General features: G+C 40.2%; 1 protein-coding gene across 3 annotated transcripts in view; it reads right to left on the minus strand.

The window, feature by feature from the left end:
• Positions 1-24,644, minus strand: part of LOC131033741 (uroporphyrinogen decarboxylase, chloroplastic) — a 140,280-nt gene that overhangs the window by 78,886 nt on the left and 36,750 nt on the right. The gene's annotated exons all lie outside the window — the stretch shown is intronic.

A 24,644-nucleotide genomic window follows, 5' to 3' on the forward strand; every position in this document is an offset into this window, starting at 1 on the left:
GACCAAAATGCTTAAGTTCGCTCCTGTCCCTCAGGAAGGGACCAGAGCGATTTTTGTCTAAGACAAATTTCTTGCTAAATTACAATCAAACCCAAGGCATGGATGAATGGAATGGAACATTACGAGACCGTTGAAGATAAATTTGGAAGCTGGCGAAGTGTGATGGAGACTACAAGTACAAATTCGCTCTTGTCCCTCTCCAAGGGACCAGGGCGATATCTTAGTTATGTTGCCTTTTCCTCCAAATTCAAGACACTTCAAGGCGAAGTACAAGGTGGCAAAGACATTTTAAGACATCTCCATCAAGCGCAAAGCATCAAAAATTGCCAAAGATGAAGGATTTGCACCAAGACATCTAATTCGCTCCTGTCCCTCAGGAAGGGACCAGAGCGATATTTCCATAAAGGCATAGATTTCAAAAGTTAAGCAAGTGTAAGCGACCAAGGGGATCAAAAAGACTACGTTTTACACGATGAGGACAATTGCAAGTTGGAGAACGCAAGCATGAACCCAAAGACTTGAAGTTCGCTCCTGTCCCTCTCCAAGGGACCAGAGCGATGTTTATTATATTAGCCAAATTCCTCAAAAAACACGTAAGGTCAAGGTTTTGCAAGGTCGTATGAGGTCCAAGGCATGATTAGAAGGTGATATACAAAGACTTCAAACGTTAAAAGATCCTTAAATTGAACACAGAAGCTATATCGCTCCTGTCCCTCTCCAAGGGACCAGGGCGATTTGCATAGGATCCTTCATTTTACTTCAAATCCATGCCAAGTCAAGGTTTTGTAGGATCACACAAGATCTAAGGCGTCTTAACAGGGTGATGTGCAAAGGTGTCGAATGTCAAAATATACCAATTTGAATAAGAAAGTTATATCGCTCCTGTCCTTTGGACAAGGACCAAAGCGATTTTTACAAAAACACTCATGCTCCTTCAAAATCAAGACAATGCAAGGATTGGCGAAGTAAAGGACGTCCTTTGGAAGACAATGAACGAAGAACGAAGATCAAATGTTTGCAAATTTGAGCCAGGACATGGAGATCGCTCCTATCCCTCTCCAAGGGACCAGGGCGATATTTGCCAAAACACTTATAATCCTTTGAAGACCATGTCAAAACAAGGCTGTACAAGGTTTTAAACATCATTTGGAAGGCGATACAAAGGGAGATGGACGTTAAATATTACCAATTTGTGCTTGAAATGGAGAAAACACATGGATCGCTCCTGTCCCTCTCTAAGGGACCAGGGCGATATCACCACAAAAGGACATTCAATCGCAAGGAAAAGTTAATCAAGCTCAAAGGACCTAACAAAAATGTCGATTTGAACGTGGAGATGAAGACTTTGGACGTCGAAATTGCACGAATCAAGACCAAGAAGGTAGATCGCTCCTGTCCCTCAGTCAGGGACCAGGGCGATGAGGTACGTATCTTTCCATCTTCAAAATATTTTGGCGCTCAAACACATTTTTGAATTTATTTAAATGCTAGAAAATTCGATAAGATTGAAAATTTAATTAAAAATAGCATTTAAATATTGCATTTAAATATTAATTAATTTTTGCCTTGTAAAAAAAAATCGAAGTTTATCAATTAAAAACGATGGCAAATTAATTAATTATTATAGAGCGCTTGGTATTTTATTGTTTTATGAAAGTCGGCCTTGTTATTTATTAAAAAAAAATCGTTTAATTTGCTTTATTTTCACAAAGTCGGCCTAAATAATGATGAGAGGTAAGCGCTTATAAAGGGAGGTGAAAACCTTCATTTTTACATCATCGTTTTACCATTCAAGTGCGAGCTTTCATTTCAAGCAAAGTGGTGCGAACTATTATTCAAAGGGGTGCGAACTTGAAGTTTACATTTGAGCGAACTTGGAGATCACGTCAAAGACTTGAAGGGTGGTGAAATTGGCAAGAGGAACGTTGCTTTGAAGATCACATCAAGGACATATCAAAGGTGGCGAAGTTGATATTTTGAAGGGAGATCACGTTGAAGCCATCTAATTTTGATTTTGCCTAGGCAAATTCCTTGTTTTGCATTTTAGAGTTAGGCTCTCAAGAGAGGTATGGCGATATGAATTTATTGTTTTGATTTTGAACGTTGATCGTCATAGCCTAAATTTTGAATTTTGAATTTTGAATTCCTTAGCTCAATAGTCGTTTTTAGGAAATGATTAATAAAGGACTTATCATTAAGTTTCCTAAAATTTGCTCTCTAATTTATGTTATGTATTGCAAAATCATGGTACTAATTTTGAAATGTTGTGTAGGCATCAAATGGAGATCTCTTCAAGGAAAATCAAGCCGGATCCAGGACGGTCTTCGCCAGGACGGTCTTCGCCAGGACGATCAAGTAAGGACATGGGCAACCTCTTTCAATCCAGCATTCCAAGGCGAGGTACATCATCATCCTGCACATCAAGGACACAAGGAGTTAGAACAAGGGCTCGTTGAAGAAGCAAATAATTCCAGATGAATTAATTAAAGATAGCCTCTCAACGACATCAAATTGAATATCTACCAAGTTACAAGTGTCAAATGAGGTGGCATCCTAGTCATCACGTCTCCAATCAGTGAGGTCCATCTCAGCATGACCAGATTCAATGTACTTAACTCATGGAAGGTGGCACAAACTCCGATGTACCTACCCTGGCTATCCATTGGTCGATTTTTCTAGAGAGGACATGTGTCCAAGCAATACAATTTTATCATTGGTCAAGCATTAAATGTTATGTAATGGTTGTAACAAACCCTAATTAGGGTTTTCATTGTAAAATCTTGGCCATTGATCTTGAATTGATCTAAGCCATCAAATTGTATTGTGGGCACTATATAAGCCCAGGCATTTCATTTGTAAAGGTTAATTAGCAATAAGTTAGAGATAGCATGTAAATAGTTGGAAGAGTTAGAATATAGTTGATAGAATAGCAATTAGAGTAGAATAGGAGGACAAGGCAAGAAATTGTTGCCATTGATTGTAAACAAACTCCATTTTCATTGAAGTAATGGTGAAATATGTCGTTTTCTTGCAATTTGCATGGTTTCTTGTTGAGTCTTCAATCTTAGATGGTAGATGATTAGATGAATGGAGGAAATGTGATTGATTGATGGTGGAATTCGTATATCCATACTACTAGCAGTTTGTTGATTGCAGACTTGCCTTGTGTAGTCAACTGGAATCGTTCAGCTTAAGCTCAATTTCAATTTGTTGCCTCTTCATTGATATGCATCAACTTGGATGGTATCTATGCCTGCGGTGATGATTTGAACATCATAAAGCTTCCCTTAGAAGATCGCACTAGTCTTGTGTAGATGTTCCATTGATGTCAAAACAAGATCTAGTTAGAGTTTCATCAAAAATCAAGTCATTGCTCCTACATTCTTAGTATTAGGATTAGATCCTCTCTTCGCCCTTATCCTTTTTTCATTTTTTTTCAAATCCAAGTTAGTCAGAGCCTGTGTCCAGCAAAGCAGATCGGAAGTTCAATCATCAGATGTAAGTCCCCTTGTGATCCCAGCAAATCACATCATACCACTGGAGCTTGTCCACACGTAGAGACCCTACATCAAAGAACCTTGGAGTCTACCTAACTGATCCTTTATGCGAATCTTCAGCAGTTAGAGACTATTTTCTCAAGAGAGGATAAGATGCCTATTGGTATTTTATTCTGTGTATGATGGTGTACGAAATACACGTCAACAGGCCCCTTGGGTTATCAACAAACCCATCAAACAATTGAGTCACATCCACGCACTGAAGGAACCTTGGGAATTAGTCGTTTGAACTGTAAATAATCCTAGCATACGGACTAATCTTGATCAAGAGAGGATAAGGTGACCATTGGTGACTTTATTCTGTGTTAGACGCGGTCATAAAAAACACGTCAACAGAACCATTCTTCAAAGAACCCAGAATAAAGAAGTGTTCCTTCAAAAATTACACCAAAGAAAGATATTATGGTAGAAAAGGAAAAGAGAATCTAATGCAAGAGAGATCCCTAAGACTCGAGTAGAAAGGAAGTTTGATATGATGTTGGATATGTTGGCACAAATGTTGCAAAAGGTAGACAATAATATGAATACACCTAGACCATAGTTTAGGCTCAAAACAGTAATGTCACTCCCACAAAACCCAGAGGATTGTCCTTGTTTCATCTGCTAGACTATTCCAACCTACTTTCATTCATAGGCAAGAAGGGGTTCTAGAAGCTAAAGCTCAAAGTCCAATTATTGACGACATTACAGCTTGTTGTGTTTAGTATCAAACCCTTCCTATGGAAATCTGGGCCGAAATGTCTCTTACCAACTTCATAAATTGGAAGAAGTCAAGTGAGAGTGGCCCAAGAATTGAACCTAGACCCCAAGCTTTCCAGCAAGATGTGCAGCATGCCTTGGGGAAGTCGACACTTTCAACCTACAATGGATCCAACAAACACATTGCTCATGCATAGGTATAAAAGTTAGATACATACCTAACTCTCAATGTAATGATCACTTTTGTTTGATCCTTAAAAATAATTAGAAGATTAAAATTAAGTTGTCAAAAAATAAATAAATTATCAGACGACTAATTTTAATTATTTAAAAGGGTCATTGAAATAATTATATACTTCCTCAACTATTTGTATAAGTGACTTCATATTATGGAGATTTATAAAACGTCACTTTATAATTAAAATGGATTAAAATTATATTCTAGAAAGTTCCAAGAAAGATTATAAATGGAGGAATGAGGGAATCATTTGCATGTGCTTGGTTTATTATTTCTTTTGGAAGAGCTTTGAGAGCTTCTGGCTTTTCAGCAAGCCCTAGGACAGAAACCCTTGGGTTTTGCAGAATTGAATGAAAACCAGTTCCATTCTATTTCTGAGGCAGATACATCCAGAATTCGCAGTTGCACTATATTGTTAAGATTGTTGGAGGTCGGCTGGAGAACAAATAGAGGGTTTGCAGATAAGTTTATCAAATTTGTAATGTCCCATTCTGAGACAAATTTGCAGAGATTGGAATTTATTGTTATATTCAGAGATGAGTTAGTTTGTATGCCTTGTGGAGATTATATTTATTAATATATTCAGAGATGAGTAAGTTTGTATGCTTGGTTGGTTCTGAAGATTTTATCGGAATAAAATAAGGTTTTATTAATGCATCCTCGGCATAACCTTTTTGGTGAGTTTAACGAGTATATTTTATTTCAAGTCTGGTGTGAGTTTACTTATGGCATGGGTCTTGTTCCTTAGGCATAAAGTGTATTTCATCCGATGCTTCCTTAGTTTGGCATTAACCTTTCTTTCCAACGCAATTCTCCTTAGTTGTGTGCAATAATATTATCAGGGAGTGCCCTGGTGTTAATGCAGCCACTCTAAGTCTTTGACATGCCATTCTGCTATCTGCATGAACTTCTGATAGCTTGTAGGAATGTTATAAGTTATCACCTGGGTGATTGAAGGAAATATTGAGGGTTTAGTACGATGTTTTGCTGCTGGTATTTCCTATTTGGTAGCCCCTTCAGCTCTGTTTATATGGCGTGAGCATACTGCAACAGTTTGTTGGCATTCTATAGTGTTTGCAGACCAGAATGTTTGTCATGAGGTTTTAATAGGGGTTAACGATGTCGACGAGAGTAAACTACAGTAGATTGAACAATGAGTTTGTGCTCATTTTGGAAATTCATTTGAAGGGGTACTGCTGGAATCAAGACTTCACAAAGTAGACAAATTGTGGTGCGAGCTTCTGTTGCAGGATTGAGATGTGAAGAGTCCTACATGACAGCATGAAACTCACATGGTTCTCAAATATGGAAGGTGTAAATAAATAAGTGACAATTAGAACTTTCATTGCTGCTACAGGATTTGTGGGACATTGCTGGAGCTTATTCGATTCATATTATTGCTGCATACATAAATTGCTGCACATTATTCTGAGCATTCTTCCTTGGTTCTATTGCTGCTGTATCTATGTATTGCTGGACTATGTATTCTGCTAAACAGGCCAATGGATGACATGTATTTGCAGACGTGTAAGCTTTAACAAGTTCAAGAATAAAGGTCACAAATTTTAATATGTTCAATTCTGAGATCTGCATTTACATCTGAAAACAGTTTCAATTGAGGAATCTTATGTTTTTAAGCAAATTTCTGTTCATCAAGTCTTCTTTTGTTGCAAACAAACTTGTAGTTCTTTTCCAATATTCATTGCTCAATAGCAAAATTTCTTTTAATTCTGAACTTAAACCTTGCAAACAGAAATCATTCACAAAACAAAAGTAAACAAACTAATTGCCAAAATAACTTAGAGGGACAAGAGTAGAATTGGTTCAAATCCATCAGGGATATTACATTCAAGCATATGACTAAAGATGAGTACTACAAATGAATGGTACCTTGCATTTGGAGGGTACTACAAATGAATGGTGGTATCATGCCTTGATCACTCAAGGCCATGGCTCCATCAATTAGTAGGACAAATTCTACAAGCTACTAATTGAGAGGTTTGATAGAAAGGATCTTGAGAGACACTTCAAAGCATTGGCTCAGTTCATACAATATGGTTTAGTGGAGAATTAAATAACAAAAGTTCAGACGCTATCTGTAAAGTTACCCAATATCATGGTGACAAGGTTGACTATTCTCTTCATCAAGGGATTAACTAAGTCTCTCAAGGGATCACTTAAGGCATTTAGAACACCTTCCCTACAAGATGTAATTAAGAGGACCTTGGCAATTGAGACTTCTATGCCAAGGAATAGGTTTCAGAAAAATTCTTTCCCTCCAAAGAAGTCTTTCCATAAGAAGATACATCATCCCAAGAACTACCCCTCGAGGCAAGACATAAAGGCGAAGAACAAGTCAACAAGGAAGAAGCTATGCTTCACTTGCAAAGAGCCCTGGCTGCCGAGACATAGGTGTCTTGGAAAGGGACAAATGAACTACATTGAGGTAGTTTCTAAAGACGAGTCAGGGGCTAAAGAACTTGAACCACAAAGCAAACAACCTGTTGACGTGTATTTTGTACACAATCATACACAGAATAAAATACCGACGGGCATCTTATCCTCTCTTGAGAAAATAGTCTCTAACTGCTGAAGATCTGCAAAAAGGATCAGTTAGGTGGACTCCAAGGTTCTTTTAGTGGGGTCTCCACGTGTGGACAAGCTTTTAGTGGTATGATGTGATTTGCTGTTTCCTTCAAGGCTTCTTACGGATTCAATAGTTCGAAGGTTTTACTAATCTAAAAGGAACTTTCAAAAAAAAAGGAAAAAAGGGACAGGGTTTGAGTAAATCTAATCTAGTCTAATCCTATGAACGACTTAGCATGAATGAGATTTTGGCAAGACTCAACCAATTTCAATTTTGCCATAAGATAACAACTCAACTGAAATTAGTGCGATCTTCTAAGGTAATAATGGTGTTCAATGCATCAAAGACCAAGGACACTACTACGAAGGTACATATCCTAGATGCGAAAATGCTTGAAGGTTAAGGACTCAAAACGTTTTCCAGTCGACCACGCAAGGCGTTCCTACAATCAGCAAGAAGCTAGTGGTTTGGATTACGAATCCTACCAAATATCAAATCTCACACTTAGTCTTTCAAATTAACAAACTACTTTGATTGAGCGTGATTCAAGTACATCCAACAACCATGAAGATAACTCAAGAAACTTGCAACAAAACACCATAACTTCAATATTTTATTGATTTCCAAGTCATCATATACAACAATTGCTTGAACTTCTCTCTTCAAGACTCAATCTTGCTACAAAATAAAAATTGCTTACAACTCTAATTCTTCAACTCTATTCTCTATTTCTCTATTGACCATTCTGTTATAAATGAAATGAAAATGGGGGTATAAATAGCATCCCCAGTTACAATGAAAGGTCCAGATTGAAAGTAAATCAATGGACAAGATCATGACACCTAAACCCTAATTAGGGTTTGTTACAAATGACCTCCTTTTTACTGAACAACATTAAATACATAGCCAAATATTAAATTTGGCACAAAAATCTAGGAGGTATCAGCCAATGAGAATTAAGATGTCATGTCATCTGTAACAACCTTTCATCTAGAATCTTATTCCCCTTCCAATTCTCTTTCTTTGCATATGCAATGAATTTTGTCACAATTCCTTCGATTTCTGTGCTTGGAATCTCGGGAAGATTCTTGATACTCTCTTCTAAGTGGATAACCTGATCAAATGCATCTAGAAGAGCTGTGTCCCAAGTAGGTTCAAGTTCCTTAGTTCTATCAATTAGGAGCATGGTGGCATACATCTGATCATACTGCTCATCTGTAACATCTGCGTCCTTGCGAAAGATGATCTTGATTCTATCTTCAAATTCTTGTAAATCCACATCTGTCTCGACCTCGATCCTTCTGCCAAGAATGGTACGAAGTACCTCAAATACTCTGTCCTGGATCGGATTGATCACCTCCTCAACTTGACCACATCTAATACTGATGTCCTCAAAGAGAACACTCTTTATATGGAGTAAGGTTGACCACTGAAACAAACTGTGAGAATCGCCCTCCAAGATCTTCTCTTGTGCTAAAATTCTTCTGGATGTATGTCTTATAACTTTCAAGACAGGAATGACAACGTCCTTGGTATGGGCAAATGCATCTACTGTTGCCATCAGTCTGTGGATTATCTCAAGGACTTGGTTAGCCTGATGGGTGATCTTCGACATCCTTGTAATAAACTCAATGGCCACCGTGTGAGATCTATCCATCCAATTACATGTACGCTGGACCATATTCCTGAATCTTTCTGCTTCATTGATTGATTGAAGGGGCAATGCCTGCAATGGTGATCTAACTGGATCCTGACGTCCCAAAGGTTCATTGATGTGACTGAAATAAGTTCTCCATGCACCGACCTCTTTCTCAAGCTTTCTATTCTTTTCTACTTCTTCTCTAAATTTATCCTTCAATGCCTCAAATGTGTCGGTGGCATCATCTAAAGTCTGCTCTGCTGTGGATGGTCCTAACTCAATAGTCTGTATATGATAGTCTTCTGCTAGGATCTCACCCTCATATTTGTCTGCTGCCGGTGTAGCTATCTGCAGTTTTCTAGATCCAGTCTCATCTCGAATCATCTTGGACATCTTTGTAGCCTTCTTCTTCTCTGTTGTCATATGTGAACGTCCAACTAGGCTCTCTAGATCGATTGCACTGTCCTCGTCCTCAATTACGATCACCTTAGTCAATCTTTCCTTCAACCAATCTGGGATATTTGATCTTGTCTCTTGAACTTGAATTTCTTTGTGTACTACTTCTTCTTGTCTGGGAGGAGATGTTACTTCATTATTTTCTTCTAAATCATAGTCTTGGAGAGATCCATCGGATGAAACATGCTGTGCCTGTTCTTCCTCCTGCCTGTCATTCTGTACCATCGATTCCATGGATTCTTCCACTCGAACTGTTCTATCTTCTGGCCTGGAAGAAGTACCTGGTGTTTGATCTTTGTTAGCACCTTGCTTTTTCTTGGAAGGCTCTTTCTTTTCTGATCTTTCCTTTCTCTTTGAACCTCTCGAATGGAGATTGCCCTCACTGGCACATCGAAGGTTACCTTCACCTGAATTCCTAGGATTAGGATTGCCTTCACTAACGCTGGCTCCTCCTTCGGCTGGCTTTTCTTCCAAAGTGAAAGACATGGCTATGCCTTGTTCTCTCAACTTCTGATGTTGAATGTCTACCCATCTGCGAGTACAAGACAAGACTGGTGCCATCAATTCATCTAAATCCACGGCTTCGGGCTCATTCCAATTCAAACTTATTGTTTTGCTCTCTCTATCATATGAAGATTGGATGTGCCTGCCGTTGTCCTGAGCTTGGTCGGCTACTCTGTAAATCTTACATTTCCTGATGAAATCCAAGGGCAATCTAGAATGTATCTTTCGTTTCACTTCGAGATCATCTAGGAGATTCATCATAAAATCTTCAATCTAGTACTCATGTCTAAATCTTCTACCGACTGTCTCCTCTAAATGTCCATGAGGATCAAAACTATTCCTCCAAGCAAAAGATGAAAAAGGATACAAGGCTAACTCCCTCTCTGCATCATCCATGGCTGAGACATTGGGACATACCTCAACTGAATTACCCAAAATAATAGGTACCTGAACTCCATTCTGATGTCTGTGTCTGAATGCCTTCACATATGCTGCCAACTGCCTTGTTACTTCAAGTAAAACAATCCTGTCTGTCGGGTACCTCGGCAACATGTATGGAGGTAAAGGACATCCATACACTCTAATGTAAGTGAACTTGGGAAACTGAATGAACCAAGCACCGTACCTCTTGATTAACTCCTGGGCATCCTGAGATAATCTGTTGTGAATCCCTCCTTGCAACGTCCTGGTGATGTTCATCGTGAAAGTATCATTGATTAACTTGTAGTTCTTCCCTGGTGGATGATGCAAGTAGGTATAGGATTCACAAACTCTGACCTCGCCGGGTCCTCTTCCAATCACTCCTCTGTGAGGTAGTCCTGCGTACTCAACGCTCCTGATTAAGGCATAGATGACGTATGAACTCATGTGGAAGGACTTAGTAGCCCTGAGTCTTCTCAACTGTACGTCTAAGCAATGGCTAATTATCCTAGCCCAATGTATTGTACCCTTTCCTTGAACAATCACCTGGATGAAATAAAACATCCATTTCTCAAAATAGAAGGCATGAGGTGCTCCTGTAACTCTGTTGAGCATGGTGATCAAATCTCTGTACTCCTCTTGGAAATCGATCCGGTGTGGTGTGTTCGGTACTTTGCTCAGACGGGGACGACTCTTGAGTAGCCAGTTCTTGTTGATTATGCTTAGACAAGCATCTGGATCATCATCGTACACTGATCTGGCTCCTTCAATGCTCTTGTATATCATGTCCCTGTGCTCTGGAAGATGGAAGGCTTCACTTATGGCCTCCTCTGAAAGGTACGCCAAAATGTTTCCCTCATTGGACACAATGGTCCTGGACTGTGGATTGTAATGACGGGCACACTCGATCATCAACTCGTGACACTGAATGGCTGGAGGAAAACCGGCCGCCTTAATGATGCCACTTTCTATTATTCTCCGGGCGACAGGTGATGGCTTGCCGATGTAAGGGACCTCTCGGAACTTCTTCGTGCTAAAGTTCCCCAAGTTTGTATCTCCAATGTTGCTCCACTTGGACACGATCTTGGTCTCCACTTCTTCAGTCTTCTGATCTTCTTTCATGAGAGCCGAGCGACTGGTGGATGCTCCCGCCTTTGGGGTCGCCATACCTACACAACATTTCATTATAAGAAATAGATTTTGCAATAAATAACGTAGATAAGAGAGATAGATTTTAGGAAACCTCATGATAAGTCCCTAGAGTTATCATTTCCTAAAATACAACGATTGAGCTAAGAGATTTTCAAGGATCAAAATTTGAAATATGACGAGGATGAATAAAACAATAATAATTAAATCGCCATACCTCGACAGAGAGCTAACTCTAGAATGCAAAAACAAAATTCGCCTAGGCAAAATTTGAGGTATAAGATAATCTTCAATATGATTCCCTCAAAATATACTTCGCCACCTCTGGATAGAATGTGATCTTCACTTATCGCCTTGGACGTGGTCTCAAATGGATCTTCAAATTCGCACAAATAAATCTCCAAGTTTTTAGCAAATTCGCCTTAGGCGTGATCTTCAAATTCGCACCACCTTTGGTTTGGAATCGCACCACCTTTGATAGCTAAGCGCGCCACCCTTGGATGAATGAAACTCGCACCACCTTGGATAATATTCGCACTATCTTTAAACACACTTAACACTTTCCTTTGTCTTCCTTGATTCGCATGTAGAGAGGTAAAATAATGATGTGAAAATAATAGTTTTCACCCCCCTATATATATAGCGCTCTCATCGATTTATCTCTTTGGCCGACTTGATGAAATATAACAATTTCAAACGATTTTTAAATGATTTGCAATGACATAACAAGGCCGACTTCCATATATGAGCGCTCAAATCGATTTTTTTTTTTATTAATTAATTAATTAATTACTAATGCCTTGCGTTTTTAAATTGCAAATTTCGGTTTTTTAAATAAGGCAAAAATAATTAATAAGTGTCAACGCCATATTAAATGCCAATAAAAATGGATTTTTTTAATTTTTAAATTGATTTAGCATTTAAAGTAAATTCAAATTATTTAATTTGGCGCCAAAAAATATGTAAATAGAGGGACGTACCTCATCGCTCTGGTCCCTTGGAGAGGGACAGGAGCGATTCACCATCTTTAGCATGATTCTTGCGTTTTCAACGTTCAACTCCTTCATTTTCACGTCCCAAATCGATCATCTGGTGGTCTTTCGAACTTGAATTTCTTCCTTGTGCGAGCGAGTGCATCCTATGACCATTATCGCCCTGGTCCCTTGGAGAGGGACAGGAGCGATCTCCATGTTTTTGCGTTCACCTTGCATTTTTGACCTTCGAAATATCATTGCTTGTGTCCTTTGCGCTTATTTCTATTTGCTTTTGCAAGGTACCTTCGATGTTATAAGGATCATCGCCCTTGTCCCTTGGGGAGGGACAGGAGCGATCCGCATGTTTTCCTTGGTCTTGGCGATTTTAAACTTCGATCCCTTTTGCAATGTCCTTCAAACGTTGTCCTTCGCACTACCTAACCTTGCTTCGCTTTGATCTTTGAAGGAACGGGAGTGTTTTAATAGCATCGCCTTGGTCCTTGTCCAAAGGACAGGAGCGATCTTGATTTTTTCACGTTCAATATGCATTTTTGACCTTCGATCCTTCATTGTGATGTTTTCCAAACGCCGTCCTTTGTCTTGCTTAACCTCGCCTTGCTTCGATTTTGGAGGAATATGAGCGCTTTTGATAGGATCGCCCTGGTCCTTGTCCAAAGGACAGGAGCGATGTGAGGCTTTTACATTATTTGGCGATGTTTGGACGTTCAAAACCCTTGCGAATTATCTTCAAACGATGCCTTGGACCATATGCTATCTTAAGACGTCTTGACTTAGCTTGATCTTGAAGCAAAACAAGGAATCCAAAGCAAATCGCCCTGGTCCTTTGGAGAGGGACAGGAGCGATATGGTTCCTAGATCCATTTTGGTGATTATTTAACGTTCAAAACTCTTGTTTATCATCTTGTTGTCGTACCATGGACCCTCTAAAATATTGCAATGTCTTGTCCTTACGTAAATTTTGCATGAAATGGCCAATGCATCTAACATCGCCCTGGTCCCTTCCTGAGGGACAGGAGCGATCTATGTTATAGGGTGTCAATTTCTTCATTTTAACGTCCTTTAAGTGTTTACGCATGATGAAAGCGCCTTGAAATGTCCTCGCCACCTTTCGTCCTGGCTTGGATCGGGCTCGAACCTTGGAGGGACGACCTTGAACTTGAGAGGGACGTATCTTCACCATTGTATCGCCCTGGTCCCTTGGAGAGGGACAGGAGCGATCCTTCCTTTGTGGCCTTCATCTTACTTTGCCAGGTTCCAAGTTTATATTCAACGGATTCGTCCTTCTTTACTCGATCCGTCCATGCCTTGACATTGTTTGTAATTTTGCAAAAAAGGGCAATTATATCAAAAATCGCTCTGGTCCCTTCCTGAGGGACAGGAGCGAACTAGGCATTTAGCATTGGTATAGACGTCCCAAAAATCTTCAATTTATATTCAATGCATTCATCTCATGTTCTCCTTCGTTTTTGAACGTAAACTTGCCTTGACCCTTGTCTGGATTTTGCAAAATGGAGGAAATCGCTCTGGTCCCTGGGAGAGGGACGAGAGCTACAAGGTACCTCGCCCTGGTCCCTTGGAGAGGGACAGGAGCGATTTAGTCAATATAGGTCATTTTCCTTCATTTTTTGCATCTCAAATTATATTCATTTGGCAAAGTATCTTCCTTCGGACGTCCTCCAATTGCTGAGTCATCAAAATCTTGCATGGACATGGCGAAATTTGAATTGTAGCTCCAGTCCTTCACTGAGGGACAGGGGCGATCTTTCCCCTGGAGGCATTTCTGTGCTCATGAAAATCTTCAATTTATATTCAATGGAAAGATCTTGTCGTTCTCTATCACTTCAAACGTAAAATTTGTCCGGACTCCACAAGGATGATGAGATATCTGAAAATGAGCTCCCGTCCTTCACTGAGGGACAGGAGCGAACTTGCTCCTACAGGCCAAAATAACAAGATTTTTCACATTTTAACACTTCACGAGGCGAAAACAAATCAATTCCAATGCCTAGGATCAAACTTCAAAAAAGTCAAAATTTGGTCAAAATATTCAGTCAGACAAAAATTCATATTGACGGTCATCATTTAGACAAGTTTAAGCTCTGCATGAACATTCCAATTGAAAATTAGACCATTTTGGCGAATTCATTGCATTCAAAAATTTGCTTCTAGGAAAGAAGCTCAAAAAAGCTCTCAAAAGCGACTGGATTTTGGCTTGAAAAGGCAAAATTTAAAACCCTAAGGCTTGGCCCTAAATCCAGACAACTAACTAACTAACAAAACCCTAAAAACGAAAGCGAAAACGAACAAAAACAAGCAAAAAGAGGGGGTCCCCATTTGCGATGGGGCGATGTGTGAAATGGTCACAACATCTGGCGACACCACTGAGAAATGTTGCAAAACATTTGGGAATCAATCTTTCTAAAAGAAGACCCAGAAAACCTCCCTCAACAAAACCAGGAGTTAAGAAACACTTACAAGAAGAGACCATCATATTGAGACAAAGTATCAAGTCCACAGTTACCCATGTGTGTGCAAATGCGTTAATTCCCCTCAACAAGACAATCATGATCTTCAGGTTCCCCTGTGATAAGCTACATGGTTCGTCTAAACTCCAAAAGCATCCTGGATAGAGCCTCGCTGCCAGTCAGACGTCTATAGTCCCGACGAGGTTATCGCCACAAGCTCACGAACATTGCTCCACTGCCAGTCAGGCGTCTATAGCCCCGATGGAGTTATTCGTAAATTCCCTTTAGCCAATTTGATATTTCCTTTTAGCTCATTTCTTTTCTTTTGAGTTTTCTCATTTTTTCATCTTTTCTTTTGATACTGCTTTTCAGTTCTGTCAATTCTTTGGCTCGTGAGTAGTGAAACTCACTAGGGTTTGAGGATTGCGGTGGCGCTGAAGCTAGACTTTAGATTTTTCACTGATCACAGCTTCGCCTGTAAACCATAATGACTCGGAGATTATAAGTGTGTGAAAATATAATAACTGAAGGACAAAAATACGTGAGTTCAATAAGCTAATCTACTTCAATGCAAATATGTCCTGACTCAAAGCTTCATTAAAAGAAACTCCCTTAGTAATTCCAAAAGACCTCATGATTTTCCAAATGCATCCAACAATCCAGCAGGAAGTCAGAGCGTAATATAACAAAATCACCCAATGTCAAATGGATACCCCTCAGGACAAAACAACTAACCTAAAAGCAAAAGCACCTAAACTAAGAAAAAACAAAAGGCAAACCAACGCGAGAAAAACAAACAAACGGAAAACGACGAAAGCAAACTAAACTAGCTATGTACAAGGGAAGGCCTTGGCATTTTAGGATTGGAAATAGTGTTTGAGATATCTCCCATTGACAGGCAACGGAATGTCCTCTCCAGTTAAAGTCTGCAACCTAAATGCATTTTCTCCCAATATCTCTGAAATTTGATAAGGACCTTTCCAAAGCTTATCAAACTTATCATGTTCTCCTCTTTTCTCATGCGCTTTGTCCCAATACAGGACGAGATCCGAAATTCGGAACGCCTTGACTCTTGCTTGTCGATCAAACCATCTCTTGACCACTCCTTGGTGTTTAGCAAAGTTATCCAGTGCTTGATCTCTTCTCTCTTCTAGGTTCATCAATTGTGTCAATCTGGCCTGCACTGCATCAGTGTCTTCCATGTACTCCTGAATGAATCTCAAGGTTGGAATCCTGAGTTGCATGGGGAAGACTGGGTCCTGACCATAGACTAGAAAATAAGGCGAAATGCCTAATGCGTTCTTTGTTCTGATTCTGTCTGCCCATAAAGCAAATCTCAACTGGGTATGCCATTCTCTGGGGCTTCTCTCTAATAATTTCTTGATAACACTGAGCAAATTTTTGTTTGTAGATTCTGCTAATCCATTACCCTGAGGATAATAATTTGATGAAAACTTGAGGGTTATCCCGTACTCAAAAGCCCAATTTGAGAATCTCAATGACGTGAATGCCGATCCATTGTCGCAAACCAACGCATAGGGGCATCCAAACCTTGTGATTATGTTCTCCTCTAGAAACTTGATTACAACTTCAGTAGAACAAACCTTAAGTGCCTGTGCCTCTGACCATCTGGTACAATAATCTGTAGCTGTAATGATGTACTTGTGTTGTGCTGAGGATGCGGGGTTAATAACACCAATAAAGTCCATTCCCCATTTAGCAAATGGTCTGGCTTCCATCACCGGATTCAGTGGCATGGCAGGATTTCTCTCTCTTATAGCTGCGACTTGACATGTGTGGCAAGTCTTAATGTGATTGAATGTATCTTTAAAAAGCGTAGGCCAGTAATATCCTGCTCTTAGGATCTGGTGAGCTGTGGCGAGGTTGGCTCCATGTCCGGTTCCAAACTTAGAATGGAAATGTTCAATTATCTGCTTTGCTTCGCCTTTGTCAACACATCTCAGGTACACTCCTTCATAGTTTTTGCGGTATAAAACAGATCCTTGAAGCATGTAATGTTGACACTTTAATCTTAATGCTCTCTTTTGTGTAGGTGTCATATGAGCAGGACATCTGTGATTAAGCAAATATGTCACAATGTCTTTGTACCATTCATCAGGCGTGACATCCTCTAATTCATAAATTTGTTGGACTAATCCTGGCCCATCTATTGCCAATGTCTGCGCCAAAGCTTGTCCTCGGACAAGTTTCATGGGCTGAATCTCGATGTCAAATTCTTGGATAATGGCGACCCACTTTCCTCTTCTTTCACCTAATTCATTTTGCATGAGAAGAGTCTTGACTGCCGCATCAGGTACTATTGCATAAATCTTGGCTCTCAGGAGGTAATGTCTGAACTTCTTTACTGCCTTTACTAATGCGTATGCTTGCTTTTCAATGTTTGGATACCTCAATTCTGCGTCTTTCAACGGGGTGCTCATGAAAGCAATGGGATTTTCATTCCTCTCTTCACTTCTTTGGGTGAGAATGGCGGCACAAGTGTATTCGGAAGCGAAGGAATATAAATAAAATGGTTTGAGATAATCAGGACTAATCAAAACTGGCGCTTCCATGATTGCGGTCTTTATTTCTTCAAATGCCCTTCTGGCTTGTGGAGTCCACTCGACCTTTGCATCTTTTTTTAACATTTCATTCAATGGCCTGACAATCTCGGCAAATCCGGTAATGAATTTTCGGACGAAGTTGATTTTGCCGAAAAATGATTTGAGCTCTTTCTTGCTTGCTGGCAAATTGATAGTAGATATGGCCTTCACCCTTTCAGGATCAATAGATATTCCTTTCTCTGAAATGACATGTCCTAAAAGCTTTCCTTCTGTGACTCCAAATATGCATTTCTTCGGATTAAGGGAGACACCGTATCTTCTACATCTTTGGAAGACTCTTCTCAAATCGTCCACATGATCTTCTCTCTGTCTAGAGAAAACTGTGATATCATCCATATATATAATAATGCTTTTACCAATTAAATCTCTGAAAGCGATATCCATAGCTCTCTGGAATGTGGCCCCGGCGTTTATGAGTCCAAAAGGCATTCTCTTATAGGCAAATGTTCCCCATTTGGTGGTGAAAGCAGTCTTTATTCGATCTTCAGGTTCGACTAGGACTTGATTGTATCCTGAATATCCGTCTAGGAAGGACATCATCTGCGATCCATTGACGATCTGTAGTACTTCATCCAATGATGGGAGCGGATAGTTATCTTTCTCTGACGCTCTATTAAGATTTCTGAAATCCACACACAATCTGATCTCTCCATTTTTCTTTCTAACAGGTACCAGGTTGGCGACCCACGTCGAGTGTCTTACTGGGAATATGATTTTAGCTGTGAGTAACTTCTTCACTTCTTGGTATATCAGCGGTTCTAACAAAGGATTGACGGGTCTTTGTCTTTGCCTGAATGGCTTGCTTCCTGGTTTCAACGGGATTGTGTGAGTGATAATCGCAGTGTCGTAGGTCTTGAGATCTTCATAGCTCCATGCAATGACATCTGGGAAGTCCCTCATGTTCTTTAGGATTCCATCTTTTTCAGTCGCTGTGCAGGACTTTCCAATGAAAACATTTTTAACTTGTGTCTCGTCACCTAGATTGATCACGTCACACATATTGCCTTCTACACTGTGATTCTTCTTTTCTTTCAACTTGTCAGGATCAAAAATCCTTTCTAATTCAACCATTCCTTTCGGAATAGTGTTTGTCTTTAAGTTCAGAACTCCTTCGGCATCGAACTCAGCTTCACCCACTTCATCTTCATCTATGATCTGTGTTAAGAAAACGTCCGTGCTGGTTAGGAAATCTAGAATGTGCTTGTCGTCTTCGAAAACTTGGAAATTGGTAATGTTATCTGGGACTGAAGGAACTGATATTAATTCGATTGTAAACTTCTTTAATCCTTCCATTGCTAATGGAATCAATGAGCTCGCGGCCTGTGCAAGTGAATTGGCCACTTGATTCTGATGTCTATAAATTGAATTGATATTGAAAGCATCAAAACTTTCAATTAGATCCCAGACTCGATTTCTATACTTAGTTAGCCTTTTGTCATGGCAGACATATTGCTTCCTGATTTGTCTTATTGCGATTTCTGAGTCTCCGTATACTTGCAGTATCTTTGCCCCCTTTTGGATGGCTAACAGTAATCCATGAACCAAAGATTCATACTCTGCTACGTTGTTGGTGCAAGGGAACTGCAATCTGTGAGCGGCAAGGTATGTTTCTCCTTTTGGACTAATTAATTCATATCCAGCTCCGGATCCTTGTTTGGACTTAGATCCGTCGAACCTTAGGGTCCATATTTGATTTTCTTGATTGTCTGTTTCTGGACTTTCATGACTTTCATTTGATGTATTGGACGAAACTTCATCTTCCACAGAACTTTCGGTGTCTGTAGAGCTTTCATTCTCTGAATCCTGAATTTCTTCTATAGTTGGTGTCTGTGGGACCCTTTTGTATACTTGTTCCAATGCGGTCTGGCATAAAGCACAAGATAATTCTGAGTGGACGGCATTGTGGATTCTACACCAATTCGGAAGAAGCAGATCTCGGACGGATGCTATATTGCCAAGTTGTACACTTTGCTGAATGTTTCTTTGTACAAACCTTCTGAAGTTTTCAAACATCCCTTCGTCTTCTTGGTCGGATCCTTGATCGCTTTCAATGACGATCTCAGTTGACTCTATGACCTCTTGTTGGGTATTTTCATCTTGTATATCTTGTATCATCAAGATCTCCTCTACTTTTGGTTTATATGTTCCTAGGTCAGATTCTAAAAATAGAACTTCGTTGTCTTCTCCATATTCAGTTATCATCAATCTCAACCTTGGGGTGCTATCAATCTTAATCTGGTTCGGGACTCCTCTCCATGGTAGCCACATGTGTGCGAAGTCGGTCGATACATATCCATTCAACTTTCGGGACCAATCTCGACTCAGGAGCATTCCATATGAATCTGGAATATCCACTACTGATATATCTATAAAATTCTGGACCCTTGGGTCTGCGGCCAATTGCATGTGAATGTTGTTCAATTCTCCCATGACTGGAACTTCTGTCTTGTCAAGCTGAGTGACTTTTCTCTTGGTAGGTGCGGGAGTTATTCCCAGTCTTTGACAAACGGCTAAAGGCATGACATTGCTTGAGGCTCCGGAATCATAAAGGCAATTGTGTAATAGCTTTCCAAATATTCTGACTGATAGTAGGAACGGGGCCGGTTCGTCCTTTCCTTGAGAAGGCACTGAATTTTCTTCACTTGGTTCTTGATGTTTAATTTGATTGATCTTTGAGTGATCTTCCTTTGCTGGGCTCTCCTCTTTTGAGTGACTGGCTTGGTTTGCAGATTTTCCTTTTTTAACCACATCTTTCTTGATTGTAACTTCCTTTTCGGGAAGAATCAAGTTAGTAGTGAGGTTCTCTTTGACTGTAGGCTGAGCTTTCTTGGTTTCGCCTCTTTTGAGTAATACTTTTCCTTCCAACATATCTTCCTTTTTAGCTGGGAAGGTTATAGTTTGAACCATGCACTCATTTTGCTCGGGTTGTTCTTGAGAATCGGCTTCCTCTTGAGTCACATTGATAGTGGCTTGAACATTTGACCTCGTTGCACTAGGTTCATTCAAACTATTGATCACTGCCTCTTTAATTTCAGACACTTTGAGCAACTCATAGAGTGGTAAACTTACCTTGACTTTCTTGAGTTCATCTAACACCAAGGCGGCCAATCTTTTCATTTCATTTCCCGCAGGAGGTGAAATATTTCTTTGTCTGTATTCTTGAGTGTTTTGTGGATATTCAGGGACGTTGCTGGCTTGGGGATCCGGCGGGGTTGAAAAATTGTTTGGAGGAATCGATGTTGTTAATGGTTCGGGATTTCTCTGATTCCTGTGATAAACTCTTTGGTTTGCACCTCCTGACGATTGGTGAAATACTTCCTTGATTCCTTCTACTAAAACACTGTCGTTCAATGGTGGGAAATAGTATTCTGAATCCTCTACAGGTCCATTTGCAGATGCTGGCGGAAACTGAGATCCTGGTGGCACCATTGGTCCATTGGCCGATTCTGGAGGAAATCTCCCATTTTGTACTGGACTAATTTCTTCTTGTGAATATCTGCAGGTTTCAACGATCATGGCTTGACCATACTGCGTGGTTGGAACAATTTCGTACCCTGCGGTGGGAGGATTTTCAGGTGGATTGGTGGTACGCATCTCTTGTTGGAAAATATCGGCCGCAATTTTAAACTCAGGACATTGCAACTCGGAATGTTGGTTCGTGTTGTGGAGTCTGCACCAACTAGACAAGGCTGCTTCGGCTAAAAACACTTTGCTCGAAGAGGGGTTCTCTTGACTTTGCGCATTTGGTGGATTGTCCAAGGGCGTCACCACATTTCCATTGTTGGGAGCTGTATTCCATGGTCTTCTTTGGAAACCTTGATTGTTATTTCCGTGATAATTGTTTCTGAATCCTTGATTATTATTCCCTTGGAAATTCTGATTGTTCGCGTGTTGGCCATGGTTGGCCCTCTGCATGCTCTGGAGTTGATTATTCTGGTTCCTCAAATGGGTGACCTCAGTTGATAACTTCTTGACTTGCTCAATCAGCTCTTTCATTTCATCTTTCTCTTCTTGTGTCCTTGACGAATTTGTAGCATTTTGCAGGTACACAGGTTGAGCGGGTGGGGCTTGAGAAATTGGAGCTCCTGGGTGAAGGACCAACTGATTCGCCGGCTGTACGTTGGGATATGTCGCTTGCGGAATTGGATTCATGACTGGAGTTTGGTTGGCCAAAGCCGTGCCAACTGCCTGCATCTGGTTAGGTGCTGCGACGGATCCCATGTGTAGTAGTGGTCCAGTGATGTTTTGTCCCATGTGCTTACTTACTTCAATGGCTCTTGTATATGCCGCATTTAGATCATTCGGAGTTGGATGTGTCCTTACGAACATAGCTGTGAGATGATCTAAGGCTCCATAGTAAATTTCCCTTGGATCTGCAATAAGATAAGGAGGACGTAGCATCGTGTATGCTCGGTGAAATCTGTCATTGAAGGAAGTAATAGGTTCATGCTCTCTCCTTCGAACCTCAACAAACTGTCTATATAACTCTGCTGGTGTAGTTGGGATGCCAAATTTGGCAATGAATGCGTCTTTCATCGCGTCCCAAGTCCTGATGGACCCTGTAGGCAAATGAATAAACCAAAAGTATGCCTCTTCTCCCAATGAGTAGGGAAAAAGCCTACATGCCACATCTCCATATTCAATTTGTCTGTTACGAAGAAGGTCCTCGAACATCTTGATGTGATCTTCTGCTGTGCGATGGAAATCACTAACATTGAACTTGGAACAAAAGTGTTCTGGATTCTTCGGCATATCATGATAAACTGCAAATTCCAATGGTGATGGATTGTTGACTAGCCACGTCGCACCATTGAGTACATGAGGAGGAGGAGGTGGTGGTGGAGCACGATGAGCCATTGTATTCCTTGAAACTGAACTTGATGAACTAGCTTGGCTCTTTGCTTGTGAAATTGCTTGGATACTAGATTGGATCGCCGCTTGGACTTGTTCTTGGAGAACTTGTGATGACTCAGGAGATTCTTCCAATCTTAGTTCGAACTCTTTGGGAGTGTCCTCTCTTTTAACTCGCTTTGCTTTGGAAGTAAACTGAAGTTCACTTAGATCCTTGATGCCTGGTGTGGACCTCAACAACCTTTGATGTTTCTCGGGCGAGAAAGAACCAATGCGATCCAGCGTGAAGTCTTGCAAGGATTATTGTGGGTTCCTTTGATTGCGAAGATTCCTAGCTATGACCCTTTGATGTTCTTCGGCTATATCTTCCTCTTGTTCCAAGATAATTCTGACTCTGCTGTACTCAACTTGACTTCTCCTTGCGTTCCAAGCTACTTGATTCAATTGGGAAATGATGTCTTCTTGGGTATTGCCTACTTGCAAATTGGGTTGCACCACTTGATTCAGTCCTTCATGTGGCAACACCATCGTACTTCATGATCACTCTTGCAATGTTTTTCTCTTTTCAAAATCTTCGGACTTCGAACTTTGAAACGAAAAGAGAGCCCTCCCTCTAGCGCCAATTCTGTTGACGTGTATTTTGTACACAATCATACACAGAATAAAATACCGACGGGCATCTTATCCTCTCTTGAGAAAATAGTCTCTAACTGCTGAAGATCTGCAAAAAGGATCAGTTAGGTGGACTCCAAGGTTCTTTTAGTGGGGTCTCCACGTGTGGACAAGCTTTTAGTGGTATGATGTGATTTGCTGTTTCCTTCAAGGCTTCTTACGGATTCAATAGTTCGAAGGTTTTACTAATCTAAAAGGAACTTTCAAAAAAAAAGGAAAAAAGGGACAGGGTTTGAGTAAATCTAATCTAGTCTAATCCTATGAACGACTTAGCATGAATGAGATTTTGGCAAGACTCAACCAATTTCAATTTTGCCATAAGATAACAACTCAACTGAAATTAGTGCGATCTTCTAAGGTAATAATGGTGTTCAATGCATCAAAGACCAAGGACACTACTACGAAGGTACATATCCTAGATGCGAAAATGCTTGAAGGTTAAGGACTCAAAACGTTTTCCAGTCGACCACGCAAGGCGTTCCTACAATCAGCAAGAAGCTAGTGGTTTGGATTACGAATCCTACCAAATATCAAATCTCACACTTAGTCTTTCAAATTAACAAACTACTTTGATTGAGCGTGATTCAAGTACATCCAACAACCATGAAGATAACTCAAGAAACTTGCAACAAAACACCATAACTTCAATATTTTATTGATTTCCAAGTCATCATATACAACAATTGCTTGAACTTCTCTCTTCAAGACTCAATCTTGCTACAAAATAAAAATTGCTTACAACTCTAATTCTTCAACTCTATTCTCTATTTCTCTATTGACCATTCTGTTATAAATGAAATGAAAATGGGGGTATAAATAGCATCCCCAGTTACAATGAAAGGTCCAGATTGAAAGTAAATCAATGGACAAGATCATGACACCTAAACCCTAATTAGGGTTTGTTACAAATGACCTCCTTTTTACTGAACAACATTAAATACATAGCCAAATATTAAATTTGGCACAAAAATCTAGGAGGTATCAGCCAATGAGAATTAAGATGTCATGTCATCTGTAACAACCTTTCATCTAGAATCTTATTCCCCTTCCAATTCTCTTTCTTTGCATATGCAATGAATTTTGTCACAATTCCTTCGATTTCTGTGCTTGGAATCTCGGGAAGATTCTTGATACTCTCTTCTAAGTGGATAACCTGATCAAATGCATCTAGAAGAGCTGTGTCCCAAGTAGGTTCAAGTTCCTTAGTTCTATCAATTAGGAGCATGGTGGCATACATCTGATCATACTGCTCATCTGTAACATCTGCGTCCTTGCGAAAGATGATCTTGATTCTATCTTCAAATTCTTGTAAATCCACATCTGTCTCGACCTCGATCCTTCTGCCAAGAATGGTACGAAGTACCTCAAATACTCTGTCCTGGATCGGATTGATCACCTCTTCAACTTGACCACATCTAATACTGATGTCCTCAAAGAGAACACTCTTTATATGGAGTAAGGTTGACCACTGAAACAAACTGTGAGAATCGCCCTCCAAGATCTTCTCTTGTGCTAAAATTCTTCTGGATGTATGTCTTATAACTTTCAAGACAGGAATGACAACGTCCTTGGTATGGGCAAATGCATCTACTGTTGCCATCAGTCTGTGGATTATCTCAAGGACTTGGTTAGCCTGATGGGTGATCTTCGACATCCTTGTAATAAACTCAATGGCCACCGTGTGAGATCTATCCATCCAATTACATGTACGCTGGACCATATTCCTGAATCTTTCTGCTTCATTGATTGATTGAAGGGGCAATGCCTGCAATGGTGATCTAACTGGAT

This window comes from Cryptomeria japonica, chromosome 4 (assembly GCF_030272615.1).
Source record: "Cryptomeria japonica chromosome 4, Sugi_1.0, whole genome shotgun sequence".
Lineage (NCBI taxonomy): Eukaryota > Viridiplantae > Streptophyta > Pinopsida > Cupressales > Cupressaceae > Cryptomeria > Cryptomeria japonica.